We start from the raw sequence: 11,718 nt of genomic DNA, 5'->3' as shown, positions 1-11,718 counted from the left end.
GAACTGCGAGTGAGTACACCATTGCCTTGCATGCCATCTCGCATCTTCACCATTGTAAATTACATTAACGTTCTTTGCCAATGAATAAGAAGAGGGAGAGGGGGAGGGGAAAATAAAAATTTTTCCATTGTTCTCATCGTTTTTATTTTTTTTTTGTCTGTTACAAAACGCATCTCTTTCCGCTTTGATATCTATCTGGGCGATGCTGGGGGTAAGCGAAGCCATGCTGACCATGAGGATGTCAATGTGGAGAAAATGTCAGAACCTGCAAAGAAGAAATTGATCTTTAGCGATGACGACATGTCGCCGCTGCCGGTCAGCCCACCTCCTGATGCCCCATCAGGACAGGAGTCGCAACAGCAGCAGCCAGCACCGCAGTTGATTTCGCCACCTCAGGAGTCGCTGATGCCGCCTCCGACCGAAACACAGCCGCGGCGGTCAGATGAGTCGGCAGTAGGCGGCAAAGAGGGTCAGGAGGTGAAGAAGTCGCAGGAAAACAGAAAAAAAAAAAAAAATATTCCCCCCAACACGCCAGAGGATGACAGCACACCAAAACTCCTCACTGCTCCAGCCGCCCCTCGTAAGAAACTGATTCCTAGAGATATTAAAACTACGCCCGTCATTGACAGCGATGACGATGATCTCTTCGCCTTCAAGTTGCAAATGTTTTGAATGAAAGAGATGTATTTGCCCTAATAAGCAATGAGCTGTATTTGTCCTAATAAAAATAAAATGTCCCATCGACTCTGCATAACCTTTCTAATAATAATAATAATAATAATAATAATAATAATAATAATAATAAGGCTGCCATCCAGCATAAGTATTACATCAGTCACGCCGCTGGTGGTCGGTGAAAGTGGAAGAGGCAGCCGCTCCGCCCCGGCCATCACAGACACTTCCTCCAGGTAAAAAGGATGGGCAGGTAACGGGATCCCATGGGGCAGTCGCGACGACCTTGACCATAGGGGATGTACTGAGATGTCTGAGGGAACGCGTGATGGCAAGTCTCGCCACCCAGGCTGTCCAGGATTTGTGCGGGTGACTAGCGCATGACGCCCACACGGCAGTCCATTCTATAGCCCTCAACTTCCCGTTCCCGCCCAAAAAAAAGAAAAAAAAAAAGCCCGCATGGCTCCTGGCGGCGTAAGGCCACATGGAGCCTGGCGGCATCGCCTGCCACTTTCCTGACACGTGCAGGCCTCCCCCCACCCCATTCCCTTTCCGCCCGACCTTGACTATCCAGCGGTAACGACATTGGAATGTACTTAGGTGTCGGAGGGAACACACAATGGCAACACTCAGTCATCCCACCCTCCAGGATTCATGTGAGTGAAAAGGCGACCTACATGGCTTACCAAGAGAGTCCCCTAAGCCATGTGTGTGTGGTGGGCGGCTTCATTCAATTATTTTCCACCAACCATCATTGATTCATTTAGTCATTCCATCGTTGCCGAAGAATAAGGACGCACGCCCCCCACCTCTCCGTCAGTGTCGCCGTCACCGTCCCGCTTCCCCGCCCCCCCCTGGTGTTGCCGTAGTGAATCACCCCCCCTCCCCTTCCCAAGCCTTGGTCTCCATCCTGAAATGGACTGCCACTGAAGTCTACGGAAAATTGCTGCCAGGTTCCCCATTTGCAACTTGATCAGGTCCCCACTTGCAATATGGCATGCCATCAGAGCTGCTCCTGGGGGTGGGGGTGGGATCCCCATCCTCCTCCCCTCCCCCCCTACCCCCCTCCCCTCTCCCATCCCCCAACACCCTATTTACAGCCAGGGTCTCCATCCTGAAATGGATCGCCACTCCGGGTAATTGCCAGGTGGGTCGATCCCCCTGAAAAGGCTTGCCACCTAGGTCCCCATGCAATGGGGACCTAGGTGGCAAGCCTTTTCAGGGGGGCGACCCCCATGGCAATTTCCCAACTACTCTTATCAAGACAATAAAACGCATCCAAAACACTCTTTATGGAGAAACAAAATAACATTATCCTTAACGTGCATTTTCAGTGTTTGTGACCTTGTTATGTAGAAAATACATGCCAAAATACATGCAAAATATCCTTTATTAAAAAAAAAAAATACGAGAAACTTGTATTATGAGTGTCTGAGCATCTTACGTACCAAAACACGAAAACAAGCTGAAAAACACTCAAAATACTTGTTTTTAGTAATATTATTCCTTTTTCACAATAAAGTGTGTTTTACATCCGTTTTCGAATTTTGGTATGTAAGTAGCTAAAAAAAAAAAAAAAAAATTTGTAATGTTGTTTTGTTTTCCCTATACTGGGACCTTTCCATACGTTTTAGCGTTTTGGTGCCTAACACGCTCATAAACACTGAAGAGACACGTTTCTGGAAATTTTGTTTCTTTTGAACACATAAGGTGCTATGCATGCATTTTTGCATTTTAGTACCTAACAATGTGAAAAACTCTCAAAATAAACGTTTTTGCTAATGTTCTGTTTCTCCAAATGAAGTACTATTAAAGTTTTTTGGTGTTTTGGTACCAAAGAAGCTGAAAAAAGAACATTCATAATATATTTTTTCGTGTTGTCTTTTTATTTCCTTAAATAGGGTACTTTGCTTTCATATTGGAGTTTCTTGTATGTAACAACCTCAGAAACACTCAAAATACTTGTTTATGGTAATGTTCTATTTCTCCATATAGAGTGGTATTCATGCGTTTTAGCCTTTTGGTACCTAAAAAGCTCAAAAACACTCATAGAACACGTTTCTTGTAATAACTTTTCGTTTCCCAATTTAGGGTGCTTTACATGCATTCTGGTGTTATGGCATCTATTAGATTCTGGTGTTATGGTATATACATTCAAAATACACGTTTTGGTAATGTTGTTCCGTTTCTCCATATAGAATGATATGCACTTTAGTATCTTTAGTTAGATTTTGGTATCTAAGAAGCTGAAGAACACTGATAATACACGTTTCTCGTAATGTCTTTTCACTTTCTCATATAGGGTGTTGTGCATGCATTCTAGCGTAACAAGCTAAAAAAAAAAAAAAAATTCAAAACACTTATTTTTGGCAATGTTTTCAAAACACTGAAAAAAACTTTTTTAGTAATGTTGTTTCGTTTTTCCATATAGGGTGCATTCCATCTTTTTTTTTTTTTTCTAGCGTTTTGGTGCCTAATTCATAATTCAAAAGATATGTTCCTAGATATCTTGTTTCCTTTTATCAATATATTGTGCTTTGCATGGATTTTGGCGTTTTGGTACATAACAATGTATAATACAATCAAAATACACGTTTTTCATATATTTTTTTTCTTTTTTTCTATATAGAGTGCTCTTCATGCTTTTAGTGTTTTGTTACCTAAGAATCTCCAAAACACTCATAATATATTTTTCTCGTATTGTCTTTTCATTTCTTTATATAGAGTACTTTGCATTAATATTGGCGTTTTTCTACGTAACAAGCTCAAAAACACTCAAAATGCTTGTTTTTTAGTAATGTTTTCTTCCCTTTGCCCATATAGAATGCTATTTATGCATTTTTCTACATAAGAAGCTCAAAAACACTCATAATACACGTTCCTCGTAAACACTTTTCGTTTCCCAATTTAGATTGCTTAACGTTTTGGTACGTATGAAGTGTAAAAACATTCAAAAGATACGTTTTCGAAAATGTTCTTTTGTTTTTCCATATAGGGTTTTTTCCATTATTTTTAGCGATTTGTTACCTAATACGCTAATAAAGAGCTAAATGACACGTTTTTGATTATGTCGTCTTTTTACACATATAGGGTGCTTTGCATGCATTTTGCAGTTTGGTACCTAACGACTTGAAAACACTCAAAACACTTACTTTTGTTAATGTTGTTCTTTTTTCTGAAGAAAGGGTGTCTTACATGCAATTCAGCGTCATTCTACGTAAGAAGCTCAAAAAGACTCAAAAGACACTATGTTCATGAAGTTACTTCGTTTTCCAATATAGCGTGTTTTCCATGCTTTTAAAAGTTTTGTTACCTAATAAACTGAAAAGGACTCAAAAGGCATGTTTTTTGGTAATGTTGTTTTCTTTTCTATGTAGGGTACTTTCCATGCACTTTAGCGTTTTGGTACCAAACAAACTCAAAACGCTTATATTACACTCTTTTAGCAATGTTCTTCTTAATGTTCTTATAGAGTGCTTTGTGTGCATTTTGGCGTATGTGTCACTAACATAGTGGTAATCATTCATAATATACGTTTTTGGTAATGTTCTATTTCTCCATATAGAGTGCTATTCATGTTTTCGTACCTGAGAAGCTGAAAATCACTTATAATACACATTTCTGTTAATATTGTTTTGTTTCCCATTTTTTTAGTATTTTGTATGTGTAATAGTGTTTTGGTACGTAAGAACTTTAAAACACACAAGAGATACGTTTATAGATGCTTCCCATGCTTCTCAGTGTTTTTGTAAATAACAAGCAATGTCGTTTCATTTCCCCATATAAAGGTCTTTCCATGCATTTTGGCGATTTCGTATCTAACAATGTAAAGAAACATATATATATTTTTTTTGTTTTGTAATGTTGTTCTGGTTATATACAATATAAAGTGCTATTAAGGCGTTTTAGAGTTTTAGTACATAAGAAGCTTAGAAATACTCATAATACAAGTTTCTCATAATGTCTTCGTTTTCGTTCATATAGGGTATTTTGCATGCATTTTGGCGTTTTTTTTACGTAACAAGCTCAAAACATTCAAAGTACAAGTTTTTTGTAAAAAGTTTATTCTGCTTCTTTATTAAGAGTGTTTTGCATGTATTTTAGCGTTTTGATACATAAGTAGGTCAAAAACACTCGACCTGCCAAAACGATAATTACTCCCAGTGGGGTCTAAAGCACAGTTCAGGGAGTGCTGTGAACTTCCCATTAAACCCAGATGTGACCTCACTGAGCGTTTCCGTTTGTGTCTCACAACACAAGGGGGCAGTCACAGCCTGCCCTCTAAAGACAACTCTCTTCCTCCACACAAAACTACAAGCACCTAATAACACACACACCCTTCACTCAAAAAATTTCAAAATTATCATGGCGACTCCTACACCAGCCTCGGAGTCCCCATCTGGGGACATCATAAATGTCCCCAGGTCGGACTGCCTTTCTGTCGACGACCCTAAGTGTCTTGACACCCCCCTCAACTTTTTCTTCACTAACTTCTGCAACATTCGCCGTCTAAGATCTAATTTTCAATCTGTAGAACACCACCTCTCCTCTTTTAAACCTCATCTTCTTTTCTTCACTGAAACTCAGGTGTCTGAGGCAATTGACAGTAGCCCCTTTTCTGTTCCCTCCTACTTTCCCTATCCTCATTTTCGATCCAAAGCTGGATGTTGCCTTTATGTGAGCAATGACTTAACCTGCTTTCGTGCCCACGCTCTTGAATCTTCCGAGTTTTCCACCATCTGGCTACGACTACAGAGTCACTCTCAAACTAAATTTATCTGTGCTGTATACCTCTCACCTAACTCTTCTAACTATAAGAAATTCTTTGACTACTTAACTTCCAAAGTGGAGCACATTCTGACCCTCTTCCCTTTTGCAGAGATCTCCATTCTTGGAGACTTCAATGTTCACCACCAGCTTTGGCTTTCCTCTCCCTTTACTGACCATCCTGGTGAACTAGCCTACAACTTTGCTATCCTCCACGACCCAGAGCAATTGGTGCAACACCCTACTCGTGTTCCTGACCGTCTTGGAAATACGCCCAACATTCTTGACCTTTCCCTGACCTCTAATCCTTCTGCTTATGCTGTCACCCTTTCTTCTCCGTTGGACTCCTCCGATTACATTCTCATATCTGTATCTTTTCCTATCGCTCCAATCCCTCCTCAGGATTCCCCTAAGCGAAGGTGGCTCTGGCGTTTTGCCTCTGCTAGTTTGGGGGGACCAGAGGAGGTATTTTGCTGATTTTCCTTGGAATGACTACTGCTTCTGTGTCAGAGACCCGTCTTTGTGTGCTGAGCACATAACAGAGGTGATAGTGTCTGGCATGGAGGCGTACATTCCTCACTCTTTTTCTCGACCTAAACCTTCCAAACCTTGGTTTAGTACAGCTTGTTCTCGTGCTATACATGATAGAGAGGTGGCCCACAAAAGGTACTTAAGCCTTCCATCACCAGAATCTCATGCACTTTATATTTCTGCCCGGAACCATGCCAAGTCTGTTCTCCAACTAGCCAAAAACTCCTTCATTAACAGAAAGTGTCAAAACCTTTCAAGATCTAACTCCCCTCGTGACTTCTGGCATCTAGCCAAAAATATCTCCAATAACTTTGCTTCTTCTTTCCCTCCTTTATTTCAGCCAGATGGCACCACTGCTATCACATCTATTTCTAAAGCTGAACTCATCGGTCAAACCTTTGCTAAAAACCCTACCTTGGACGATTCTGGGCTTGTTCCTCTCTCTCCTCCACCCTCTGACTACTTCATGCTACCTATTAAAATTCTTCGCAATGATGTTTTCCATGCCCTTGCTAGCCTAAACCCTCAGAAGGTTTATGGACCTGATGGGGTCCCTCCTATTGTTCTCCGAAACTGTGCCTCTGTGCTTGCACCTTGCCTAATCAAACTCTTTCAGCTCTGTCTGTCAACATCTACCTTTCCTTCTTGCTGGAAGTTTGCCTACATTCAGCCTGTTCCTAAAAAGCGTTAACCTTCTAATCCCTCAAACTACCGTCCTATTGCTTTAATTTCCTGCCTATCTAAAGTTTTTGAATCTATCCTCAACAGGAAGATCCTTAAACATCTATAACTTCAGAACCTTCTATCTGATCGCCACTGCTGGTTCCATCAAGGCCGCTCTACTGGTGATCTTCTGGCTTTCCTTACTGAGTCTTGGTCATCCTCTTTTAGAGATTTTGGTGAAACCTTTGCTGTTACCTTACACATATCAAAAGCTTTTGATAGAGTCTGGCACCTAAGCTTTGATTTCCAAATTATCCTCCTACAGCTTCTATCCTTCTCTCTGTAACTTCATCTCAAGTTTCCTTTCTGGCCGTTCTATTGCTCCTGTGGTAGACGGTCACTGTTCTTCTCATAAATCTATTAACAGTGGTGTTCCTCAGGGTTCTGTCCTGTCATCCACTTTCTTAATATTATTTATCAATGATATTCTAAACCAAACTTCTTGTCCTATCCACTCCTACGCTGATGATACCACTCTGTTCTTTTCCACGTCTTTTCATAGACGTCCAACCCTTCAGGAGGTAAACATATCACGCAGGGAAGCCACAGAACGCTTGACTTCTGATCTTTCTAAAATTTCTGATTGGGGCAGAGCAAACTTGGTATTGTTCAATGCCTCAAAAACTAAATTCCTCCATCAATCAACTCGACACAGCCTTCCAGACAACTATCCCTTCTTCACTGACATTCAACTTTCCCACTATTCTACACGGAACATTCTCTGTCTTTACTTTTCTTATAATTTAAACTGGAAACTTTACATTTTATCTCTAGCTAAAACAGATTCTATTAAGTTCTGAGACATCTTCGCCAGTTTTTTTCACCCCTCCGAGCTGCTAACTTTGTACAAGGGCCTTACCCATCCACGTATTGAGTATGCTTCACATGTCTGGCTTTTTTAGACAGTGTGGAATCAAAAGCTTTTCCTCTCACCAGCTGCTCTCCTCTAACTGTCTCCCGCCTCTTTCTCATCGTTTCAAGGTTGTATCTCCAGCTATCTTCTACCGCTATTTTCATGCTAACTGCTCTTCTGATCTTGCTAATTGCATGCCTCCCCTCCTCTCGCGGCCTCGCTGCACAAAACTTTCTTCTTTCTCTCACCCTTATTCTGTCGACCTCTCTAATGCAAAAGTTAACCAGTATTCTCAATCATTCATCCCTTTCTCTGGTAAACTCAGGAACTTCCTGCCTGCTTCTGTATTCCACCTTCCTATGACTTGAATTCCTTCAAGAGGGAGGTTTCAAGGGAAGGTGAGAAATAGCTTAAGCTTAAGTGCTTACTACACAAACTGTAGAAATATTTTGAATAAAATAGACTTGCTTAGAGGAATAACGTGTGTAGAGGAATTTAATATCATTGCCTTAATTGAAACTTGGTTAGGTACGTCCAGAGGTTAAGGTTGATGGTTATACACTGTTCTATAAAGACAGGGAAAACAGGAGAGGAGGAGGCGTCGCGTTATACGTTAGGGACACATTACAGTGTTGTATTAACAATAGAATCAAATCAGATAACAAAACGGAGTTGATATGGGTAGATATTAAGGAAGGATCACAGTCAGTAGTACTGGGAGTAGTGTACAGACCACCGAACAGTACAAAGGAAATTAACACCTCACTGTGGCAGGAAATAAATAGAGCAGGCAGGTACAGTCACGTATGTGTGGTAGGAGATTTTAATTTTAGGAATATTGATTGGAGTCTGATGGTGGGTAACAAGGAGGCAGAGGAATTTCTTAAGGTAATTCAGGATAATTTTTTACAACAGGTAGTCGTAGAACCCACAAGGGGGAATGATATTCTAGATTTAATTCTTACTAACAGGGAGGAAGCAGTCACGCAGGTAGAGGTTGGAGGACAGCTAGGTAACAGTGACCATAGGGAAATTAGGTACAATTTAAAATGGGAGGAAACTTTTAGGAGCAAAAACACTAGTAAAATACCTGACTTTAGGAATGCAGATTTTGAAGAATTAAAAGGTGTTGACTGGCAACGGATGCAGGGTGAGGTCAGGTCCGGGACGAAGTTAAGAGAGATAAAGTAGGATGAGAGAGGTGAGGTGAGGTGTGAGGATGTAGGACAAGAGGAGGGAAGATGTCTCCGGAAGGGGCGGAGGAGAGAGGGAGGGGGAGATAGGTGTGAGTATGTTGGAAGGTCAGGTCATGCTGAAATGGGAGAGATGAAGTCGAGGCAAGTAGATGAGGGAGTGGAGAGGATGGTAGGGGCCGAGATGAGAGGATTAGGTGAAGTAAATGTAGATGAGTTGTATAAATAATTTGTAAAGTTCATACAGGTCAGTTAGCAAACATCCCGTATAGGGCAATAAGAAAAATGACCCTAAATGGATGACTGCTAGGTTAAAACATTATATAGGGCGGAAGAGAAGTATATATAAGAGATTAAGGACAGGTGAAGAAGTTTTAAGGCCACAATATAATGAGTTAGTTAGAACAGTCAGGAGGTTAACGAGGAAAGCTAAGGGCAATTATGAATTAAAGGTAGCCAGCCAGGTGAAGACGGATCCCAAAGGATTTTATCAGGTATACAGGACGAAGAATAAGGATACTATAGGTCCATTAAAGGCAGCAGATGGGGAGCTGGTTAGTTCTAGGGAGGAGCTTAGTAAAATTCTGAATGAGTATTTTTTAACTGTCTTCACTCAGGAAAACATGCAGGATATGCCAGATAGTGAACATATGTTTAGAGCAGATGAGAATGAGAAGTTGACAGATATTTCCATAACTAGGGAGATAGTGGAACAGGAGATCGATAAGCTAAAAAAATTCAAGACACCAGATCCAGATGAAATATATCCCAGAGTACTTAAGGAATACAAAGAGATTTTTAGTGAGCCGTTAGTTTCTGTCTTTAGGAAGTCACTTGAGTCAGGTGAGTCACCAGTAATGTGGAGGCAGGCTAATGTAGTACCCATCTTTAAGAAAGGAGATCAAACTTTAGCGTCTAACTATAGACCTCTCAGCTTAACTTCAGTTGTAGGTAAAATATTGGAGTCAATAATAGCGAGGAACATTAGGGAACATTTAGACAAACTGAACTTGATAAATCAATCAGCATGGCTTCACGAAGGGGAAGTCTTGCCTGACAAACTTTTCAAGTTTTTACAGTAAAGTGTACGAGGCAGTAGATAATGGTGATAGTTATGATATTTTATATCTGGGCTTTAGTAAAGCATTTGACAAGGAACCCCATCAAAGGCTCCTGAGAAAGGTTAGGGCACACGGGATAGATGGGAGGGTGTTAGGATGGATAGGGTCATGGCTTAGCGACAGGCGACAAAGAGTTGTAATAAACGGCTTGAAATCCGAGTGGGGTCATATAATTAATCGGGTGCCACAAGGATCAGTATTAGGGCAATTGTTATTTCTAATGTATATATATATATATATATATATATATATATATATATATATATATATATATATATATATATATATATATATATATATATATATATATATATATATATATATATATATATATATCAATGACTTGGATAGTGGAATTAGTAGTGATGTTAGTAAATTTGTGGATGACACAAAGATAGGTAGATTAATTAGGTCAGAATCGGATGTCATCGCCTTGCAGGCAGATTTAGGTAGGATGAATGAATGGACGGACAGATGGCAAATGCAATTTAATTTCAACAAATGCAAAGTACTTAGCGTAGGTAGAGGAAACCCACACAATAGGTACACACTAAACAACGAAACTCTGGTAGGTACAGGGTACGAGAAAGATTTAGGAGTTATAGTTAGCTCTGAACTCCGTCTAGGAAAACAATGCATAGAGGCCAGAAACTGGGCAAATAGGGTACTAGGATTAATTTTTAGGAGTGTTAAAAGTAGAAGGCCAGAAGTAATATTAAAGATATACTTTGCGCTGGTTAGACCTCATCTAGACTACGCTGTGCAGTTCTGGTCCCCACATTACAGGAAAGATATAGATCTATTAGAATCAGTACAGAGGAGAATGACTAAAAGGATACAGGGTATGAGGAGTATTCCTTACGAGGTGAGGTTGAACCTGTTAAATTTACACTCCTTAGAGAGACATAGGTTAAGAGGGAACCTGGTAGAAGTCTTTAAGTGGTATAAGGGTTAAAACAAAGGGGATGTAAGCAAAATTCTTAGGATCAGCAACCAGGGTAGAACATGAAATAACGGGTTCAAGCTTGAAAAATTTAGGTTTAGGAAGGAGATAGGAAGAAATTGGTTCTCAAATAGAATGATAGATGAGTGGAACGGACTCAGTAATGATGTTAGTGCTAGAACATGAGGGAGCTTTAAGAGAAGATTAGACGGGTTTATGGATGGGGATGAAAGGTGGAAATAGGTGGGTATATTAATTTTCATACAGGGGCTGCCACGTGTAAGCCTGGTCACTTCTTGCAGCTTCCCTTATTTCTTATGTTCTTATGTTCTTAAGACACTTCTTCAGTTTTTTGATTACCGCTTGAGACCCTATTGTGGGACCGGTATCTCAGTGGGCTTTTTTTCATTATATATATATATATATATATATATATATATATATATATATATATATATATATATATATATATATATATATATATATATATATATATATATATATATATATATATATATATATCAGAGGATCAGAGGATTATGATTACTGCATACAATAATTTAGGTATTTGTACATCCTAGATATGCATCAGACTTCTCCAAAGCCTGTAACAATAAGAGAGCTTCCTTCTCAATAGTAAGGTAATTCTTTGGATGTGACTTTAACTTGATAGACATATAGCAAACAGGATACAATATGTTCCCACCTTCTTGTATCAGCACTGCTGCAGCGGCTACATCACAGGCATCAGTATACAGCGGGATAGGTAACTGGAAATCTGGTCTTTTTAGATGAGGTTTAGACATTGGTAAGTTTTTAATTTTGTTAAAAGTATCTTGACAAAATTCATGACTGACAGCTATTGCTAAGTTACGGGTCCTTAGGAATAGATACGTTAAGAATGGCTTTCATCTT

Source organism: Scylla paramamosain, chromosome 21 (genome assembly GCF_035594125.1).
Source record: "Scylla paramamosain isolate STU-SP2022 chromosome 21, ASM3559412v1, whole genome shotgun sequence".
NCBI classification, from domain to species: Eukaryota; Metazoa; Arthropoda; class Malacostraca; order Decapoda; family Portunidae; genus Scylla; species Scylla paramamosain.
This window is presented reverse-complemented; position numbering follows the sequence as displayed.